Source organism: Balaenoptera borealis (genome assembly GCF_965194805.1).
Source record: "Balaenoptera borealis genome assembly, chromosome: 9".
In the NCBI taxonomy this organism is placed as follows: Eukaryota; Metazoa; Chordata; class Mammalia; order Artiodactyla; family Balaenopteridae; genus Balaenoptera; species Balaenoptera borealis.
Genome location: NC_138873.1, coordinates 7,538,761 through 7,560,703, shown reverse-complemented (window position 1 = coordinate 7,560,703; position 21,943 = coordinate 7,538,761). Strand labels below are relative to the sequence as shown.

Sequence of the window (21,943 nt, the reverse complement as noted above, 5' to 3'; positions counted from 1 at the left end):
GCGGCTCGGGGCTCCGTCCTCCCGGCCGCGGGACCTCAGCACCGCCTGGCCTTCCTGCCGGGTCCTCAGCCTCTCTTCCTCTCGTTCTCCACGAACTGCCCCTTGCCCCTCACTCTCAGCAAAGCCCCTCCCTTTACGTTTCCCGACAACGGAAGACCCGGGACGAGAGGCTTCTTCCGTGTCCTGCCTCCAAAACAAGAAGGGCCCCCCTACCCGCTCCCACCCTTTCCTCCTGACGACACATCATGCTGGAAGTCACAGCATCCCTTCCCACAGACGGTGTGTCTCCGCCCCTGTGCTGGGTCCTGCCCACGTCTCAGGCCGGTGCTACCTCCCCCAGCCCCACTCTGTCCCCTCCACGAGCATTTTTGCCCGCCTTGCAATGCGCTCAGTGTATCTGGTCTACACAGCCCCTCCCTGATGTCTGTTATCTGCCCACAGCTGAGGACCCGTATTTCCCCCTCATAGGCGCGTTTCTTCAAAGGGTTATCTAGTCTCACGGCCTCCCCATTCTCACCTTTCGCTCTCCCCCTCGGCCGGTGCGGTCCCCCCCCCCCACCCCGCCACGGTCTCCGGAGACCCCAGGCTGCTGCTCGCTCGCCCTCGCTTGTGCTCTTGCGTGGAACCCCAAAGTGTCACCTGTGCTCCAGGGAAGAGCATGATTCATACTCCCTAGTGACCCTGCTGCCAGAGTCACCAGTTCACATTTCACTGTTCTGCTCATTTTGTGCGTCCCAATCCGTCTCCCGTTTCACTTCTGCTGCCCTGTCCAGTGTCTGCTGAAGCCAAGCACATTTAGACAGATGGGCACTGCTGGGCGTTCCCCCGTCTGCTCGTTCCTGCTCACTTCCAGGAACCCTGGATCCCAAATCTGCAGACGGTCTGCAGAAAATACTCTATTTAGTAAAATGTTGAAGTAACTTAGCTTAACTGTCACGTACTTCATTAGCTCCACCGTTGCCATGATTACCCAGTGCCTATGTGGAAAGCGGACGCTCTTGGGAGATTTTCATCGTGATGACTTCATTTTGCCTTTATTCTTTACTTTTGCAGTGACACTCCATCTGTAAACAACACAATCTTCAAAGCATGACAGAGTGTATTGATAAATTACCCCTGAATGCCTGTGTTTACTTGTTAAACCTTCCCAGTCAGGTCAGAATCCATTAATGTTTAAAAAAAATCATGTAAATAATGCTGCTGTAGCATGCTAACATTTTCCAGAGTATTACGAAAAATTTTAACTCATTTGTAAGTACACACATACGACTACCGCGATAAAGCAAATATTGCAATAAGGCGAGTCACACAATTTCTTTGGTTCCCCAGTGCATATAAGAGTTATGTTTATACTACACCGTAGTTTATTAAGTGTGTGATAGCATTATGTCTAAAAAAACCTAAAATGTACATACCTTACCTAAAAAATTATGCTGTTGGAAAAATGGCGCCGATAGATTTGCTTGATGCAGGGTGGCCACAAACCTTCAATCTGTAAAAAAACACAATATCTGCGAAGTGCAATAAGACGAGGTGTGCCTGTAATGGAAAACAGTATCAGAATTTACTACCGCGTAGACCATTATCAGAGCGATTCCCGTGATGTGCTTGTGATGTTCATCGACTACTTTATGATATTCTCACCTCCATCTTTGAATTCTTAAATGAACAAAGTAAAATACAGTAGCTTTTGATGTGAGTCTCTTGGAATGCTTTCTATCTCTTTTCTTTTTTTTTTTGGCCATGCCCTCATGGCTTGCAGGATCTTAGTTCCCCGACCAGGGATTGAACCCAGGCCACAGCAGTGAAAGCCCGGAATCCTAACCACTAGGCCACCAGGGAACTCTATCTCTTCTTTTTAACACTAGCACTTAGAGATTTACTGGAAATTTCAACAATGGTGTTTTATGTTAGAAACACAAATGTATTTCATGTAAACGTTTCAATTAAAAAATATAAAATTTTTCAAAGAAAAACATAACAAATGTCCATACACTCATCACCCAAGGCGAACGAATGTTAGCATTTTGTCATAGGTACTTTTGATCTTTTTTTTTTTATTTTATTTTATTTTTGGCTGCGTTGAGTCTTCGTTGCTGCACACAGGCTTTCTCTAGTTGCAGTGAGTGGGGCTACTCTTTGTTGTGGTGCGCGGGCTTCTCATTGCGGTGGCTTCTCTTGTTGCAGAGCACGGGCTCTAGGTGCCTGAACTTCAGTAGTTGTGGCATGCGGGCTCAATAGTTGTGGCTCACGGGCTCTAGGGCGTAGGCTCAGTAGTTGTGGTGCACGGGCCTAGTTGTTCTGCGGCATGTGGAATCTTCCCAGACCAGGGCTCGAACCTGTGTCCCCTGCACCGGCAGGCAGATTCCTAACCACTGCGCCACCAGGGAAGCCCTTCATTTTTTTTAAAAAAAGAAAGGAACCATTGCAGATCAAATTGAAATTCCACTTCCTATTGTTATAGAAGAAATTACTCCAAAACTTAGTGACTTAAAAACCACCACTTTTTTTTTTTTAATTGAAGTATAGTTGATTTACAGTGTGGTTCCGATCTCTGCTGTACAACAAAGTGACTCGGTTTTACACCGATTCCGTGGGGCAGGGGTTCAGAGCACACACAGCGGGAACGCTCGTCTCTGCTCCATGATGTGTGGCCTTGGGTAGGAAGGCTCAGAGGCTTTCTAGTCCATTCTTCACAGTCGTCCTATATCTGGGCAACCATGTGAATGTCCCCTTGTAACCCTATCTTTCTAAAAACTAATCACAGGAAGCAGTGGAGATGCAGCGTCAGAACCAGGTGTTGTCAGTGCTCTTACATTATTATCTATCAAGCTAGGTTAGAAGGGAGCTGGCATTAATTAATCAAAGCATGTACATTTGACTTAGTTATACTATACTCTCTAATAACGTTCTAATCATTAGTAATAAGTACTCACATCTTACTTCATGTCACATCTTACAAAATACGTTCGCATTTATTCCCTCAGTTGAAGCTTCATGAAAATAAAACCTGATAAGAATCTTAAGTTCATATTTTGTATGAATCAAATAGAATACTCAATAATAAAATGCTTTAGAAACCGTATAGAGCTATCAACATGCCCATTGCTATTAAGACTCACGGTCCAATTTTTCTGTGATCTGGTTTCGTACTGCAATCCTGCCCCATGCCTAATCCTGTATCTCGTTGGTGACCCTGTTCCCTTGGCTTCCACCTCATCTCTGTGTGTCAAAATACAACCAGATCTTCACGGCCCGGCTCCAACACTGTCTCCTCCTAAAGCCTTTCCTGGCACGTACTTCCCAGCTGGACCGCATCTCTCTCAGCTTTGTGCTTGCGTAGCATTCTGTGTTTCTCTTGAGAGATTTCAACACATTCCACCTTGTATTCCGTTTCACGTACTGCATCACCGGTGCTCAGCTGGGAGCTTCGAGCAAACCGGAGCCCAGCCCTGCTCCCTTCTCACTGCACGACAACGTGCCTGGCACCGGGAGCCTCCTGGACAAGTCTTTTCACCGTGCTTAGCTGCTTGTGCTGAGCAGAGTACAAGATCCGGATGTGCCTTCAGTGTGGCCATATCTGACAGGACAGAGGACTCTCCCCTGGCTTACCCAAAGTCACCCAAAGCCCCCCAGGTTAGCGAGAGGACGCCAGCCTCTGACAGGTGCGTTTCCTGGGACTCACACCGTCCCGGGACCGTGGGGCTCGTCGGTGAGGGCTACACTATCCAGTTTGGAGCAGATGTGGATAGAGAAGAGACACAAGAAAGAGAAAAAGACTTGGCAGCGGCAAGGCCGTTCAGGCCTTTTCTAGGATGGGTGCCAACCTCCGGTTTAAGAATTAAGTAATTAAAATAAATGAATGTGTGTCTCGTCTCCAGCTTCACTTGTAAGCACTGCAGTGACAGTGGCTGGAGCATCTCTGCCTCCCAGGGACACCGGGAGGGACAGACCAAGTGGGCGCACGTTATTTCCTGAGTGGCTCACTTTGGAAGTCTGGCACCTAACGCTTCCCCAAGTGGGAAGGTGGGCAGCACTGTGAGAAAGACCACGTGGTCACCTTACACCTTGGTGGCAGCGTCTCTCTCCAGAAACTTATCAGACCAGACCTGGACCTTTGACGTGGCACGAAGCGGGGTCTCACAGACAGCCAGATCCACGTGAGTGCGGCCAATCAGCACCACCGCCCTTCGGAAACGCCCTGTCATTTCAACATAAGAAGTGCAGTCTTAGCAATGATCTATTTTCCTGCTGTTTAGCCTACTCTGAGCCAATAAAAAGACATAAACAGTCAAGGTGACACTCTATTCTAGAACCTTCCTTCCTTTGCAAAACAAACATAATTTTAGGACCAAGATGCATACCTCTTGTACTCAAGAGCTTGTACTCCCCCCACCCTGCCCCCCGTCAAGCAATTGGTTCTAAGAGCAATATAAAACTGCTAGAGTAATGCTTGAAGAGAAAGCAAAAGTATGGTGTGATACCAACCTTTTTTTTTAACGTTATACCAGTAGCAGAAAATTTTACTGCAAGCATGAGGCAACATTCAGTTGGCAAAAATATGATGGAAATAGCTCACTTACTGAAGAGAGAGAGCTTAATGAAGTCTAAGTAATTATTCAACATTTGTTTAAAGAAAAATGCCAAGGGTTTAAAAAAAAAGTCTCAGAACAAGAGAGTTTTGGATATTTGCTGCAGTATACATCTATCCAAGTAAAAGTGGTTAAAGAATGAGCTCTTGCACCTGCTTAACTGAAGGACGTATATTCCAGCAACTTTTTAAAACTGCATTTCTTTGTATGAGGCTGCAAGGGTGGCCGGTCGGGGCATATGGGGTGTCAGAGGGGGTGGAGTCAGGAGTTAGACGTTTCAGGTCAGCCTCCTCCCCACCTGCTGACGAGCGTGTAACCTCCAACTGGTTTTCTCATCTTCCTAATCTCAGTTTCCTCATCTGTAAAATGAGGGTAATAATCATGTCTACTTCACAGGGTTGCTGGGAGGATTAAATGAGATGGTGTATACGACTAATTGAAAGCTTGACTGTAGGGTACTCAGTAAATGTTAGGGGTCAGTAAAAATAAGTTTCAGCCACTAGATTCCAGATGTGAAGCCTGCCAGAGTACCTACGATGAGACATCATCTCTATATTTATTCACCTGAACACCTGGATGTGTAGCCTCAAATGGCCAGGTTGCTGAGCTGCTGTATTGCTGTGTCCTGCTTAGTTGGTTAATGCGTGTTCAAGGCACTACCCTCGCTGACATCTGCTTTAAGGAGCCTTAAAACAGGGTCTTCATGAAGTCCATCTACATTTTTTTTTGTTTGTTTCAATAACTCCAAGTAATCATAAGGAAAACAATTTGTTTTTAAAATGTAGTAAGAAGCAAAGATTTTCAATGTGGGACCTTGAACAACTAATGGTAATGTGGTCTTGGGTCCCATGAGGAACTAGAGTGGCAATCCTGGATGATACGTTAATTGTGCCCTGGAACCAACAGAGCCAAAGTGCACCTCAGTCCTGGGAAAGGAGCTGACATGCCTTTCAGGCCTTCCTTCTAACACCCCCAACCCCTGGACAAGGGCAGTTCCGGGCATCTTAAGGACTTTGGGAAATACACTGTTGTGTGTGTGTTGTGTGTGTGTGTGTGTGTGTGCTAGAAATAGTGTTCAGAGTAATATAGATTACAAAGTTTGTTCTGCGCTTCGGGTCAAATATTATAATTATAAACTCAGCAGTCACAACAGGGAAACACTTGCAAAGCAGTGTTCTCCAGGTGGAGTTTAGTCAATAATTCCATTGTCCCAGACTTTCTTGAAGTGCTCTAACCAAAAATCCTGGCCCAGACTCTCCTGAGATTGTTTTCTCAAGCCTCTTTTCTTGATTCTAATCAATTGGAAATGTTATGAAAATAATTCTATTGTCAAATCCCACTTATTCCTGCTCTCAAATACAAACCACCGAGAGAACAAAAAATAAACAAAGTGAAAACAAGACACAAATGGAGGAAGAGGCCATCTGCAGAGGCTGCTGAGAAAGCTTAGTTTTGGCACAAAGACTTTAATTTTATTGAAGTATAATTGATTTACAAAGTGGTGTTAATTTCTACTGTACACAAAGTGATTCAGTTATACATATATATATTCTTCTCCATTATGGTTTATCACAGGATACTGAATATAGTTCCCTGTGCTATACAGTAGGACCTTGTTTTTTATCCATCCTATATGTAATAGTTTACATCTGCTAACCCCGAACTCCCAGTCCTTCCCTCCACTACCCCCCGCCCCCTTGGCAACCACAAGTCTGTTCTCTATATCTGTGAGCATGTTTTTGTTTCGTAGATATGTTCATTTGTGTCGTATTTTAGATTCCACATCTAAGAGATATCATATGGTATTTGTCTTTCTCTGTCTGATTTACTTCACTTGGTATGATAATATCTAGGTCCATCCATGTTGCTGCAAATGGTGTTATTTTATTCTTTTTTTATGGCTGAGTAATATCGCATTGTATATATACACCACATCTTCTTTACCCATTTGATGGACATTTAGGTTGTCTCCATGTCTTGGCTATTGTGAATAGTGCTGCTGTGAACATTGGGGTGCATGTATCTTTTCAAATTATAGTTTTGTCTTGATATATGCCCGGGAGTGGGATTGCAGGATCATATGGCAACTCTATTTTTAGTTTTTTGAGGAACCTCCATACTGTTCTCCATAGTGGCTGCACCAATTTACATTCCCACCAACAGTGTAGGAGGGTTCCCTTTTTGGCACTCCCTCTCCAGCATTTGTTATTTGTAGACTTTTTAATGATGGCTGTTCTGACCTGTGTGAGGTGGTTCCTCATTGTAGTTTTGATTTGCATTTCTCTCATGATTAGTGATACTGAGCATCTTTTCATGTGCTTATTGGCCATCTGTATGTATTCTTTGGAGAAATGTCTATTTAGATCTTCTGCCCATTTTTCAATTGAGTTGTTTGCTTTTTTGTTATTGAATTGTAGGAACTGATTGCACATTTTGGAAATTAATCCCTTGTCAGTCACATCATTTGCAAATATTTTCTCCCAGTCCGTAGGATGTCTTTTCATTTTGTTTATGGTTTCCTTTGCTGTGCAAAAGCTTTTAAGTTTGATTAGGTCCCATTTGTTTATTTTTGCTTTTATTTCTATTGCCTTGGGAGACTGACCTAAGAAAAACATTGGTGTGATTTATGTCAGAGAATGTTTTACCTATGTTCTCTTCTAGGAGTTTTATGGTGTCTTGTCTTATATTTAAGTCTTTAAGCCATTTTGAGTTTATTTTTGTGTATGGTGTGAAGGGTGTGTTCTAGCTTCATTGATTTACATGCAGCTCTCCAACTTCCCCAACACCGCTTGCTGAAGAGACTCTTTTTCTCCATTGAATATTCTCTGGCACAGAGATTTTTGTTTGTTTGAGTCAGTTTGCCATTTTTAAACTTCATGGTCATTTGTTGACTTATTCTGACAATAACTTCTGCTTTTCTTATTGGTTTATGTAATGTTCTGTGTCTCCTCTAAAATTTCTCATTGTATCAATATTTTGTTTCTTTCCTAATCTAATAGTAATTGTTTTACTGATATGAGTCACCTGGTGTTTCTAACATTCATTCCATGTTCACAGGACAGAAAATATCAGAACAGGAAAGCACAGACCCTCAAGACTCTCTGTTCAGTATCCTGAGTTTTGACGTGTGAACAAAACTAAGGCTCAGAAAATTCTAGACTGATGTGTCAAAGTCAAAAAAGTGTAATAGGATTAGAACATGGCTTTTTAATATTCATGTCAAAATCAATGATTTTTTTAGAAGATTAAAAAAGACATGTGTTAAAGTGGAAAAATACCAAAGATTTAAATTCTGTAGGCCAGTTTTTATACTCCGGAGAAGTCGATTTTTATGTGGCACTGTTGCTGGTGTTTCTTCAGCTTGGCTACCTGTGTCATAAGAGTGTGCTCTATTAGAAAGTATGGGCTTTGGCAGACTTTAAAAGGTGTACATGGTACTCTATGTTCTGACTAGGTTATGAAAATCTTTGGCAACTGTAGTTTCCAAAAGGAGAAAAGGTATTTGAAACACAGAAAGTGAAATCTAGTAAGATGTAATGGAACTCCTCCATCCTAGAATTCCCCTTCAAGGAATGCTTGATGGACACTAATATTTATCAGGAAATCCTTAACATCTCAAGATGGCAGAGTTCAAAAATTTCTACGTCAGGCCCTCATATGGGAGGTGGGAGAAGGGGCGTCTGTCTTTCTCTCCAAAGGACAGAGAAGATCATGTGTTGACTTTTCTCAAAAGGGATGGTTAGGCTCATTGTGAGATTTATTATTATTATATTATTATCATTATTATTTTGCTTTTAATAATTTTCCTCTATCTGTTTCACCTCACCTACAATGAGATAGCTTATGACATCTTTCCTGTAGGTTCCATGAGGTCTTACAGCCCAGAAAGCTGCCAAATATCGCTTTGTCCATACATGAGGAAAATTTTTAGTAGCAAAATATCTCCTGGCACTGTTTTCAAAATGCCAACTAGATGTGATAGAACTACTCTTTGCACCTGTAAAAGTCCCCAGGTCTTGCTTCACCATAGGTTAATTTGGTACCTTCCTTTCCCCAAAGCAAAGAATCATAAAAGGCAGCTAAACTTTTATTATTATTAGTTTTAAACATTGTCATGTTTCTAAGGATAAATTCTGTGTGTTTTGTTTTGCCCTTTGTACTTATAATTGTCAAATAGTGGTCCCATTTTTGGTACTAATTGTTGTATGTTTCAAATACAAGTCAACTCCCCATGAATAACTGCAGAGTCCTAAGAAATCAAGGAACTCTGAACTTACTGTTTCTAATTTGTATCTCATTGTTTATTACCTTGCTCACAAATCATATGTGAATAAATATATCTGAAATATATATGCAGAATATGTCACCTGTTTTTATTTTTCCCATTGTCTAGTCTGGACAGCTTTGTTTCCAAAATGTTGAGTCATTTTAGTATACTTATCATGTCCTTTTAAATGTCTCTACACCTCGTAATTATTTTCAGAGGATTGTTGTCATGTAAGGGATACGAAATCAACTCCAAGAAGAACCTCTGCTCACTTTAATTAACAATGATGCTAATCTAAACAGAGCCTACATTTTATTTTCCTAAAAACTGGGGTTGAAAACTTTGTTGGAAAAAAATGGATTTCCATGGAATGTGCTCATACATGTTTATTTTAGGAGGTCTGTGTAAGAGTTTTACAAAAGAATGTGTAACATGCATAAATTAGCAGGTTGCTTTACATAATATTTTTCAAAACTTGTTTTGTAATAACTTGGAATATAGGAAGGTTAACCAAGCAACTGGAATAATTTTTTTGAAGTTATAATTTAATCTTTTACCCCCAGATGCATATATTTTGCTTGCTATGATGACTATATTTCAAAACACTTATTGATTTAGCATTTCTTTTTTAAAATAAGTCTTGCAGTATTTTTCTAGAATGGTGAAAAAATTAAAACTACCTAATCCCTTTTCCAGCATAAAGAATTGGTTTAATAATTATGGCCACATACGCAATAGACTAAATACAGCCATTTATAATGATGGTACAGAAGAGAGATTCACAAACTCACAAATCACATGCAGACTCTATAAAATAGTAGAAGAATATAACCTTATCTTTTAAAAACATATATGTGTGTATATATGCATAGATAAAAGTATAGAAGAATATTCATATCAGAGTAGAGTTGCAGGTGATTCCAATAATTGGTTGTTTTTCTTCTAATTTATATACAGTCACCATGTAGCTTAAATAAAAAATAATTTTGAAAAATTATGGGCAATGATCTTTTAAAAATAATTTGTTATTTTTTTCAGATTTTTAATCTGATGATACAGAATGATAGTGTTGTAGTAAATGAGTTTATCAACCCCAAAACAGGGACCTGTAGTCTGAGTACTAACAAGTTACCTTAGAGACAAAGAAAATTATGGTATTGGGACTTTCCTAGAAAATTCAGGCTATGTGGTCACAATTAAGGTCTTTAACTTCTGGAGCTAACTGAAATAGATATTCATGAAGGGTCTAATAGGTAGGGCATCTCCAGTGGATACATTTTATCTAGGCCTTGAAGAATGAAGGAATGGGATTTTTATCAGACAGAGAAGAGATGGAAAAATGGTGTTCCAGACAGAGAGAACAGCTGGAAGCTCACAAAGGTAAAAATAATTCAAATATGGGTGAACATGCCGGTGCAGCTGAGAATGAAAAGTGATGGGTGGTAAGATTGGAAAAATGTGTCGAGGCACTATGGGAAAAGCTTTGAAAGCTGTAATAAAAAGCCTGAACTTTCTTCTGTAAAAAATAGGGAGCTATTGAAGGTTTTAATCAAAGGAGGGATAATCTCATTTCCAAGGCATTCCTCCCTAATGCCACATGTAGGACGTGTTATTATTCTAAGGTGGATTATTACTTTACTAATATCTCATAAAGACAGATGCTTAGCAGACCCATTTGGGAGGTCTTCACCATGAAGCTTGAACGTCAGCTGTTAGGTGTTATGTATGGTTAATGTCATGGAACAGGGTACCACAAAAGGCAACTCCTCTCCAACACTCAAGGCTGACCTTGGCCTCTGGGATAGAGAATATAGGCGAAAATATGAGTCGGATATTGTATGCAACTTTAAATGAACACTGTTTTAGGGAACACTGTTTTAGGGAACTTAGATGAGTATATTATCTCAAATGCTAATAGTTAAGAGTTATCCTGTTACTGAACCAAATTTGAGTCCACTTGCCTGACGTGCAGCAAAGCCAATCTACTGACACGGAGTTGTGGTGAAGGAAAGAACAGTGTTTATTGCAGGGCCAAGAAAGCAGGACAGGTAGCTCATGCTCAAAAGACCCAAACTCCCTGATGGCTTTTAGAGAAGGGTCTTTAAAGGCAAGGTGAGGGAGAGGGTCGCAGGGTGCGTGATCAGCTCATGAACGTTCTTCCGATTGGTTGGTGGTGAGGTAACGGTGGTATTTCTGGAATCATCATCATCAACCTTCTGTTTCCAGCTGGTCTGGGGTCTACGTGCTGGTGGTCAGTATATAGTTAACTTCTTCCACCTGGTGGAGGTTTTAGTATCTGCAAAATAACTCAAGGATATGGCTCAGGATATTATCTATAGCCCTTGAGGAGGAACTGTAGCCCTTGATTTCGTTTTATGGCCAAACTATTATTATTTTGTCTTGCTTGACTGCCTTCCTTTGTTTCCTCATTTTCTCACTTCCCTGATTAAATTTGCTCCTGGAACTTGGGGAAGGCCTAGGAGGCTAAAGGTTTTTTACAAACAAGAGGTGGGAGATGTCAGGGGCAGCCTGTGCCGAGGAAGGCCCCACAGGGTCCTACCGCAATCCTACAATAATTAGGCTTGAGAAAGAAGTAGTTTAATGTGAACTTGCTTATTTTCTTAAATAATGTGTTTTACAATGATCAAGAGTAGAAATTATCAAAGAGATTATTATGATGTTTATTTTCAGACATCATTTTTCTACCAATCTGGAAAACTGAACCAAAAAGCTAGTTAGTGTGATGTTTTGGAGCAAAGAGAGCACCAGAAATATCTTACTTCTGAGATTCCAACATCACAGGTAATGACAGTAACACTTCACTCGATTATATTTCCAACGAGTCCAGTAAAATGGAGAATAAATTTTAAATTGAAAATTCTGAAGGACATATTCATACCAGTAAAAGCTATTTAGTCTTATTGATAAAATAGAACATTCATTTAAAAAATATTTTATAGTCTGAAAGTTCATTTCATGCGATTTTTAAATGTGGGACGTTCAGTCTTGTCCTGTAGGTATTAAAAGAACCAAAGTCCAACTTAATTTTTCTCGGAAAAATAAAATAAAAATCCAGATTTACTTTTTCACCCATAAACTGAGTGCATTCCCCAACCCATGTACAGCTTGGGTAATAAAAAGCTAAAGCCCTACTGGCTAAAGGCATGAGAGAGCAGACCCCCAAACCGACAGACCAGCTGGAAATTAGGGGAGTGATATTCCCCAAAAGCAGGAGGACCACAGAAAGCTGAACCCCAAAATCTGAATATAAACTCTTCCCGAATTCCGGGGCAGACCACCAGAGAGCCAGGCCAAAAAAGCAGCTGTCAGAAGCTGTACAATTGAGCTGAGTTACCAGCTGCCATACATCACAGGGGAGTCAGACTTTGTAGTTTAAGTCCAGGTCTGTTAACTTTTTACCAGAACAAAAAGCCTACAATCGTTAGAAGAGCACAGCAGGACTCAGAGAGACTGAAGTGACCACTTTAAGCCCTGTCCTTTGACATCTGAAGCCAGTAAGACATGCAAAAAACAGGAAATGTGATCATGCTGGGGGGTAGACAGTGAGGCAGTGGAGAATGGCTGCCATTAGAACTGGACTCCAAGTGGGCCCAGACCTTGGATTCAGTAGTCACAGACTTCAAAGCAGCTATTATAAATATGTTCAACCAATTAAGGGATGTTCAAAGAATTAAAGGAAAAATGATGAATGAGTAGATAGGGAATCTCAACAGAGAAATGGAAATGACATAAGAAATAGAAATTCTAGAGCTGAAAAGTACAATAACTGAGATGACAAATTCACTAACTAGTCTCAATAGCAGATTGGAGATGGTAGAAGAAAGAAGAAGTGAACTTGAAGGTAGATCAGTAGAAATGACCCAGTCTAAAGAAGAAGAGGGAAAAAAAAAAGACTGAAAACAAACAGTTCCTCAGAGACTTGAAGGACAATATCAGAGGTCCAGCACACAAAATCTTAGTTCTGCCTGTGCACTAACTTCAGATCAGGCAGCAGTGGCAAAGACTGAGAGCTGCATTCTGCCATGAAAACTCATTTATCACAACTGGATTTGCCAGGAGTAAGAGCAGACTTGCCTTAGACATTAAAGGGCTTAACTGCATGGAGAGAGAGGTTCTTGATTTGTGTTTTTGCTTTTTTAATTACTTCCTAAATTTCATGTGAAATTAAGTATCATTTGAAAGACTTTTAAGAGGACAGTCTCCCCACCCCACCCTCACCTATCTCTGATTTCCCACTAACAATCATTTCAAACATAATTGTCAGGAAGAGGGCCCACCTTACTCCAGCACATACCAGCCTTTCACCATCCGACTCTGGAGGCCCTTTCCCCCTTCCCCTTGCTGTCCTCACCTTATTTCCCTCAATGAAACTCTTTCCCCATCCTTCTAATATGGCTTTACATTCAGTATAGAATTTCCGTGTTTTACCAAAGTGGATATTTTACATTTTTCTAATAAAATACATAAAATAATACATACTCAATGCAAAGAAAATTAAGAAAACACACAAGTATGGAAACAGAATCACTTAGAATCCAGTCAGAACTTTTTCAAAAAACTTGTGGGTGCCCTTCCCTTCTGATATTTCCACGTATGTGCTTAAATACAGATTGTTGTACACCTGTGGAATCGTAGGCCTTGTGTTTTGTAACCTGATTTTTAAATCTGCTAAAGTGTAGGTCTCTTTCCATATCAATAAATATAGACCAATGCCTGACTTAACCGCCCCAGAGAAAGCTGAATCCCAAGCTCGGGGCAGGAGGGTGTGCGATGGGACAAGGGCAGGGACGGAGGGAGAAAGCTCAGGTGCCTGTGGTGCTGAGCACAGAGGAAACATCTGAAAGTCTTTCATCTCCAGGCCCCCTGCTCACACTCAGGGGTCTCTGGAGCGAGGGTGGGTGTGGGGATTGAAGTGCAGGTATTTATAGTACAGTGGGACCTCTCTTGCCGGTCACTGGGCTCAAATCTTCCTTCCACTCACAGAATTTCTCTCTGCACCTTATCATAACTTCTCCTCCTCCCTTATGGGTTCCCATTTATGGAAAAACCAGCGTTAGCACCTTGGACTGCTCTGTGCTTCTCTTCTTTCCTCTCAGGTGTCTGCTCTGCCTTTTTTCTCAGGTTCCTGGAAAACTTCTTCAAACGGATGCTCGAAGTCACTGACTCGCTCGTCCCCAGCGTTTCATCAGTGCTGCTCGCTGCCTCCGTTTGTTTTTAATTTCAGCAGTTATGCTTTCAATCTCCAACAATTCCTTTTTGCAGACTGCTCCTTTTCCCCCGACTAACCACTCTTGCTTCATCAATGTGATGGCCTCTGGCGTCTCACCAAAACTCTGAATTAGGGTTTTTAGTGCTCCTGTTTCTTGCACTCACTTATTACCGAGAACCATTTGCTCCGAACGTTCAGGTGGTTCTCGGTTGAACTTCGGAGTCTGGCCCCAGCCTGGGCGCTTTCCTCTGCTTGTGTTTGCAGATGGGCACGTGGCCGGCTCGGAGCTGGCTCGGAGCTTGGTGAGGAGTACGCGGTGTCTGTTCAGTTCTGCCGGTTCCCACTGACTGTGATTTTTCTCTGGTTTGCATGGGATCAGGAGGAGACCTCCATGGGCTCAGAGGGTTCTAGCAGCTTCTCCTCGTGGGGGGTTGACATGGCTGCACAAGACAGCCGGGCAAGGAAGGACCCGCCTTTGCTTCCAGCCATTCAGCAGCTGACCCTGGAGTATCTGTCCTGCAAACCCCCTCTAGACACGCATGCAACTCAGGGCCAGCCCTGCCAACCGGTCGCCGGCAGCCCACACCGCAGGCTCCTGCACCAGCTGGATGGCCAGAATCCTCCCACTTCCGCAAGGCTTGGCTCCAGCCCAGGAGCTGGGAGTGAGGGGCATGGAGAGGGGAGGGGACAAGGGTTGAGTCTCTTTGCTCAGCTCCCCGACAGGCTTGCTTCCCTTAGACAGGTTCTATGGCAGCAGGTGGTGCCCGCCTGGCTGGACTCAGACCCGCTTTGCTTTCAGCTGAAACTCCCAAAGCTTTAGGTCTCTGGGCAGGACACGTCTCTAGTTTCTGTCTGTGGTTTGCAGTTTTTAGGATTGTATTGGTTGGGCCCTTTTAGCTGGAAATTGGGAGAGAAAGGAATTCATAAATATGTGGATCTCTGTGGCCCTTGGGAGTTGGAAGCCAATGTGGATTTCTTAAGTCTTATTTCCTGAGCAGGTCGTAGTTTTTGTTTGTTTGTTTTTTAAATTATTTATTTATTTATGGCTGTGTTGGGTCTTCGTTTCTGTGCGAGGGCTTTCTCTAGTTGCGGCGAGCGGGGGCCACTCTTCATCGCGGTGCGCGGGCCTCTCACTGTCGCGGCCTCTCTTGTTGTGGAGCACAGGCTCCAGACGCGCAGGCTCAGTAATTGTGGCTCATGGGCCCAGTCGCTCCGCGGCACGTGGGATCTTCCCAGACCAGGGCTCGAACCCGTGTCCCCTGCATTGGCAGGCAGATTCTCAACCACTGCGCCACCAGGGAAGCCCAAGGTCGTAGTTTTCTCAGGTTTGAACCACCCCCACCCCACCCCACCCCCTTTAGATAGACACGGCCCACCCATGGCCGGCTGTGCCGTTTGGTGGTACACACAGCCTCACCGGTCGCGTCGTGAGAGTCTCCAGCCTACAGGGCAGCTGCTGCACCGTCACGTGGGGAAGAGCAGCCCCGCAGGGCGTGCGTCTCAGTTACCATGTTGGTTTCACCTCCCGGTGCCTTCCTCTTTGTCCAGCCCCTTTATGTCACTCTCTGTTTTCTAATCCCTCTTTGCTTTGTTTCTGAAGCCTCTGCTTTCCCCTCCACCTGGGTGGGCTGGGCTGTGGAAAAAGGAAAAGAGAGAGGAGAATGCAGAAGGAAGAAGACTCAGGCGCAATGGGGCGTTGTGGCTTTATTCTCAACTGCATTCTTCAAGTGAAATCCTTTACGTTTAGGGTATCTCTTTAAGTCGTTCTACTTCTTCTAACAAAATCTTATGAGGTGGTCCTATATCTTTTTTTCCAGCTTAGATTCCCTAGAAAACAGATCTAGAAGCAAAACTTAGGTGTTCAGTCTCTACCAGGAGGAGAACCCGCAGGTGGGGAGGGGGATGGGGGGGGGAGTGAGGTGGGGTCCACAGCAGTGTCCAATTTGAAAAATTACTAATGTAAGTAACGTGTTCGATTCTGTGGTTCTCAGACTTGAGCATGCAGCAGAATCTCCTGGAGGATCTGTTCAAATACAGGTTTCTGGGTGCCACCCCAGCGTTTCTGATTCAGGGGGTTGGAGGTGGATCCCAAGAACTTGCGTTTCTCCCAAGTTCCCAGACGATTCTGTGCTGCTGGTCCGCGCGTTTGAGAAGCACTGTGTTAAGTCACTTAACGTTATCAACAGAATGATTTAGCAAACTCCTATGTATTTCTAAATCTCTACTTTTTTTCTAGTAAAACATTTTCTAGTAAAATGCTCACAGAGATGCGTTTCATTATGAGCTTAATCCCCCATTTAGTTGTTTCTCTACATGGTCCTTCTGAATTTACCCATTTTTCCCTTTGAGGACTGTAAACCTCCTTATTCATTATTCTTATTTTCTCAGAAATCAGCTTTATCAGAAAGTGTGGGTATGTTATTTTGAGATATAGCTTAAGAAATCAATAGCAATTATCTGCAACCAGAATAAATATCATTAAAATAAAGATGTTACCTGCTTGCAGTTATTTACTAAAGACCAAAGGTAAAAAGAGAGAATAACAGCAAAGCCCACTATGTCTTAATAGTAAAGATATGGAACCTGCATTAGAAAACACAAAAATCCAGCAAGGTGTCAGCAAGGCCTGCTCCCTCTGAAGGCTGTAGGGGAGAATCTGCTCCATGCCTCTCTGGTAACTTCCAGGGTTGACGGCTGTTATGGGCTAAGATATAACCCCCCCAAATTCATATGCACCTCAGAATGTGATTGTATTTGGAGATAGTCTTTTTTTATTAATCCTTCAATGGCTTCCCTAAGCCTTATTTTTTTAATTTAATTTTTATTTTATATTGGAGTATAGTTGATTTACAATGTTGTGTTAGTTTCAGGTGTACAGCAAAGTGATTCAGTTATACATATACATATATCCACTCTTTTTCAGATTCTTTAAAGGGGAAATTAAGTTGGAATGAGGTTGTTCAGGTGGGCCCTAATCCAAATGGCTAACGACCTTGTTAGAAGGAGATTAGGACATAGACACACACAGAGGAAGACCAGGTAAAGACAAGAGGGAGAAGACAGCTCTCATCGTCACATAGTCTCAGTTGTTTAGAGAAATCGTAAACATTTTCAGATGAGTAATTGCTTGTCTTCACTACAAAGAAATAAAACAGCTTGAACTTTGAAGATGTGAGGGTGAGTCACGAAGGTCTTCAGTTAATAAATGATGAGGCATTATTTTTATTATCCACCTTGGAGAGCAGCTGATATGACAGGTGATGCTCTATAAGCCTTGCATCACACAGTGGTGCCTCTTTATGCCGGTGAAGTCACCTGTCCTAGGTGATCATTGCAGACTCTTGGGTTTCCTGTCTCGTCTCTATCATCTATCATCTATCATCTCCTTGGAATCTCGTTCTGTCCCGGGACCAGGGCTTCTGCTCTGGACCTCTCCATTTGCAACCTTCCAGACTCTTCCTCTAGCTTTTAGAACTTCCTCCTCCCTGTTGTGAGCTCTCTCGGTGCCTCTGGTTTCCTGAATAAGAAACTCTGTCCCTGCGGGACCTGCGCTCCCTTCCCCACTGGGGGCACAGACACAAGTGGTTCTTCAGCTTCAAGCCTGAGCCTGGCACCTCCACTGCTGCAGGCAGATCTGAACCTCATTGGCCCGCACGCTTCTGTCCTTGAGCCTAGGCTGCCCGTCGCCCTGCTCAGTACCCTTCTTTCCCCTTTTTTTTCCTTCTAAATGCAACTCATTGTTGAAGGATCTGTTTATGTCCCACCTTCTTCACAATCTGACTGCTCTGGGTCCCACCAGTCGTTTCTTTCCCTGAGGCCCTCACGCATTTATAGTCAATCCCATTCCATTTAGATCTCAGTTCCTCTGCATCTGCTGCCCATGAACTGATCCTGGCTCTCTAAGCCATGTAATAAGCTCGTCACAGAGGCAGGAGCAAAGCCTGTTCGTCACTGGTATTGCTCCCAGCCTCAACAGCGTGATGCCAGGCACACCACTGGAAGCTGTAAATACCTGATGATTAGTTTTCACACCTGCAGCTCATCATGATGGTTCATACAGCTCAGAAAAGCATTAACTTTTTGGTATTAAGATACCCAAATAATGCTATCGGATCATGTTAAAGAAATTTTCATTAAAACTAGAATTAATAATGACATCCTTCCCCCTCATGGAGACCCAACCCAAATGATTTTCTTTATGAGTACACTATTTTTAACACTATTTTTAACCATTATTAGGCTCTGTGATGGCGGCTTGTTGATTAGAAATGGAATCCATCCATGGGGGTCAACGTGTGATTGTCTGGCCAGTGCTAAATGTAGCCAGAGGCACCCTACACCCAGTGGTCAAACCAAAGGGACACTGGAGTCAAATACTGTGATGTCCTCTAAACTTAGAATCTCTCACGTGAGGATTTGTTCAAGAAGGCTAAACAAGACATCTATGGAAAAGCCAGCTGCCCGTCATCAGGGGCCATTCCCTGTGGTTTCAGGAGCGGGCAAGCCCCCTCCTGAGGTCCTAAGTCTCCTGCATCCCTGCATTATTTTTACCTTATTTCCTACCTTTGGCCTTTGTATATTGAAGATATTCTGTTACTCTGGTTCTAAGGATAATTTAGAAATCAAAACTTGAGCATAGATCTGATAATGACCTGCTCCAGCATTTTACCATTACAACTCAAGTTAACATAATGTCTGTTTGGATTTTAATGACTAGGAAAAGCTTAAAAAAATCACTTGGTTGGAGGCTCTTCAAAAGTATCTAATTAGGCTAGAGTTGTGCTTTCTGCAAAATGAAACAATGTGATCCCTTCCAGCATTCCATGAACAGTTGTTTGAATCTTTTATCAGATTGGCTTTCTGCTCATGCCAAGGGGAGTAATTCTCTTTGTGTAAAAATGACTTGAAATTTAAATAAAAGTGACTTTAAAAGAAAATTAACAGGATGGGTACACCTGGATTTATGAGCATTTAAAAATAACTTTAAATATGTACACTTAGGGGAAAAAAAGGCGATGCTTCACTTGTTCTTGGTAGATTGCCTTAGGACAGACGTAAATGCTTGTGTCTTTGATTCAAACTTAGTTAAATTTGACAAGAGATGGGTTTTAGGTCTCCCTGGGAACTACAAACTGCTTTTAGTACTTTATTTCAGGAAAAAGTCTTCAGCCTATGACGTTCATTGGCTTTGGTACATGCCAACCTCTCTCTAGACACAAAAACATATCTCAGACTCAGAGCTGTTTTGGCAGCAGGCAGCGAGCTCAGAGCTGATTAGGAAGCACCAGCCCCAGGAGGCAGGGTTCTGACTCTTGACTGTACACGCAAGAGTCAAAACCAAGCCCTTCCATCCTAGTGACTGCAGTGTCTGTTCCCTACTGGGAACCTAAGTGTGTGTGTGTGTGCATTTCTTTACAGGTATGTGATTTGTTTATATTAATTTCTTTTGTGCTTTTGAAAGATGGCAGGCTCCCAGGCATAAAAAGAGAAACTAGGCTAGGTATTTCAAGCGGGAAGGGATTGAATAAAAGGATTTGGATTTGAGCTGTTTTGGAAAGGCTAGAAAAGCAAGGAAAGACAGCTCCTGCAGAACCCCTGCCCTGCTCCACAGCATTACAGAGCCTGTGGGTCCTGTCCATTTGCCCCTGTGTAGCCGGGGAGTGGTTAAAAGCACTGACTTTTGTCACTGCTACAGTTGGAGCCTGTGCTGCTGCCACAGCCAGAAGCAGAATCCCCACTACCTCCCTCCTGCCTTCTGATCTTGCACCAGCGCCCCCTACTGGCAGAACCTAAACAGAACCCCTGCTGGCAAGGATTCTGAGAATTGTAGTTTCCACTCCTCCAGCATCTGAGATGCAAAACAAAGTATAGAGGACTGACAATATGTGGTCTGGATGGTATCGTAGTGCTTTAGAAACTAAGTTATCATAGCCCTTTAACCACTTAAACATTTATTTTAAATTAATTTTATTGTGATACAAAATACAAAAAAATCCTTTTTGAAAATTTCTTTTATGGGAGAGTGAAAAAGATCACTGTTTTTTTTTTTTCATACATAAATTTCTTTTTTGTTTATTTATTTTTGGCTGCATTGGGTCTTTGTTGCTGCGCGGACTTTCTCTAGTTGCGGAGAGCGGGGGCTACGCCTCGTTGAGGTGCGCGGGCTTCTCATTGCGGTGGCTTCTCTTGTTGCGGAGCACGGGCCCTAGGCGTGTGGGCTTCAGTAGTTGTGGCTCGCGGGCTCTAGAGCACAGGCTCAGTAGTTGTGGCGCACGGGCTTAGTTGCTCCACGGCATGTGGGATCTTCGCGGACCAGGGATCGAACTCGTGTCCCCTGCATTGGCAGGCGGATTCTTAACTGCTGCGCCACCAGGGAAATCCAAGATCACTGGTTTTATAATAGGGAATATCTTTGTGTTTAAAGAGTATTTAGGGGTATTTTAATTCACACAATTCAAAAGCAGCTAAATACGTTCATAAAAGGATAGCTCTTGCTGGGCCTTGCTGTGTCATCTATGGAAAACATTCCTTTATCTTTAGTTAACCAAGTTATCTGAAGCTCAGCTGGAGGAAGCAAATTCTACTCTTTGAGAGGTTATATTTGACACTGGCTGACACTTTTCTGAGTCAAAATGCTTTCTCTGGGGGTTAAATCACCTGTTTGACCTCTGAGATTTTATATACTCTAATTGCATCCTTTATATGTTTAATTCTAATGGGAAATTATTTCAGATAATCATCTGCAAGTTTACTTAAAATGAAATTGTTGTGCTTTGGAAAACCAGTACCTACATTGATGATAAATCTCTTTTAAGTTACTACTACTATGCATATATGTGTATATTCCTACTTCTTTAATCTCCATAAATCTTTTCAGTAAGTCTATGAAGTGAGCCAGCTACTACTGACCCCAGTTTTTTTTTTTCCAGCTATGTTAGTCGACAGGTCATTAGCTGTAGAACCAAGACAAGTCAGGTTCTATAAATAAATATTATTACAGTTTGCTTACGAATATGTATCTATAAGACCACTCACAATTCCTATTCCAACAACGTTAATTTCCTCATCACGCTACAGTCTAGAGTAGTGGTCTTCACACTGGGGCAAGCATACCATTTGGAGGTGTGCAGAGAAAATCACAAGGTAGAGGGCCTGGCTACTTTGAAGGGAATCAGTTTTCAGAGCCTCAACGCACATATGTCCAAAATGGATCTGTCTGAGGATATGTACATGATGAGGACACAGGTCTTTTCCTAATATCCTTCTCCCCCTTTGTGGAAGGACTCCCACCTCTCTTCCATCTTACTATGATGTATTGACCTGGGGTTTTAAAACCTGTGGGGAACCAAACAGTGGGACAGTTTGGAATATTGGTAAGAAAGTAACTAAGAAAGAAAGTAAATGACCCTAATGATTTGATTAAACAACTTTTTGTAAGTCTGGTGGTTTCCATTTCTTTCCTGACAGCAAGACTGTAGGAGTCTTAAATGGCATGTTGGTTAATAGAAAAGTTAAAAATAATTTTGATGATAGATTGTTCTGTGAACCTTGGCGTTGAGAAGGAAGCAAAAGAACTGAGTAACAATACTGTAACAAAACTCTCTCCATTCCCATTAATTTATTTATACAGACAAGTTCTCTTGGCACATAAATTTATAAAAATGAAAAACAGGAATAGAATTGATGTTGAGCCCTAACTCATTCTAGTAATAAACAATCTTCAACCACAGATTACATGAACTAAGTGGCTTTTTTAACATTCTTCTAGAAAAGGCGCAGTGCATTTCCAACAAAATTTTACTCCTGAGTAATAATTCTTTTTCAAGATTCATCATATGTTATGTTTTTGTCAAT

At 42.4% G+C, this 21,943-nt stretch overlaps 1 protein-coding gene across 2 annotated transcripts in view; it reads left to right on the top strand.

The window, feature by feature from the left end:
* SLC22A3 (solute carrier family 22 member 3) overlaps positions 1-21,943 on the top strand; it is a 92,855-nt gene that overhangs the window by 21,532 nt on the left and 49,380 nt on the right. The window lies entirely within an intron of this gene.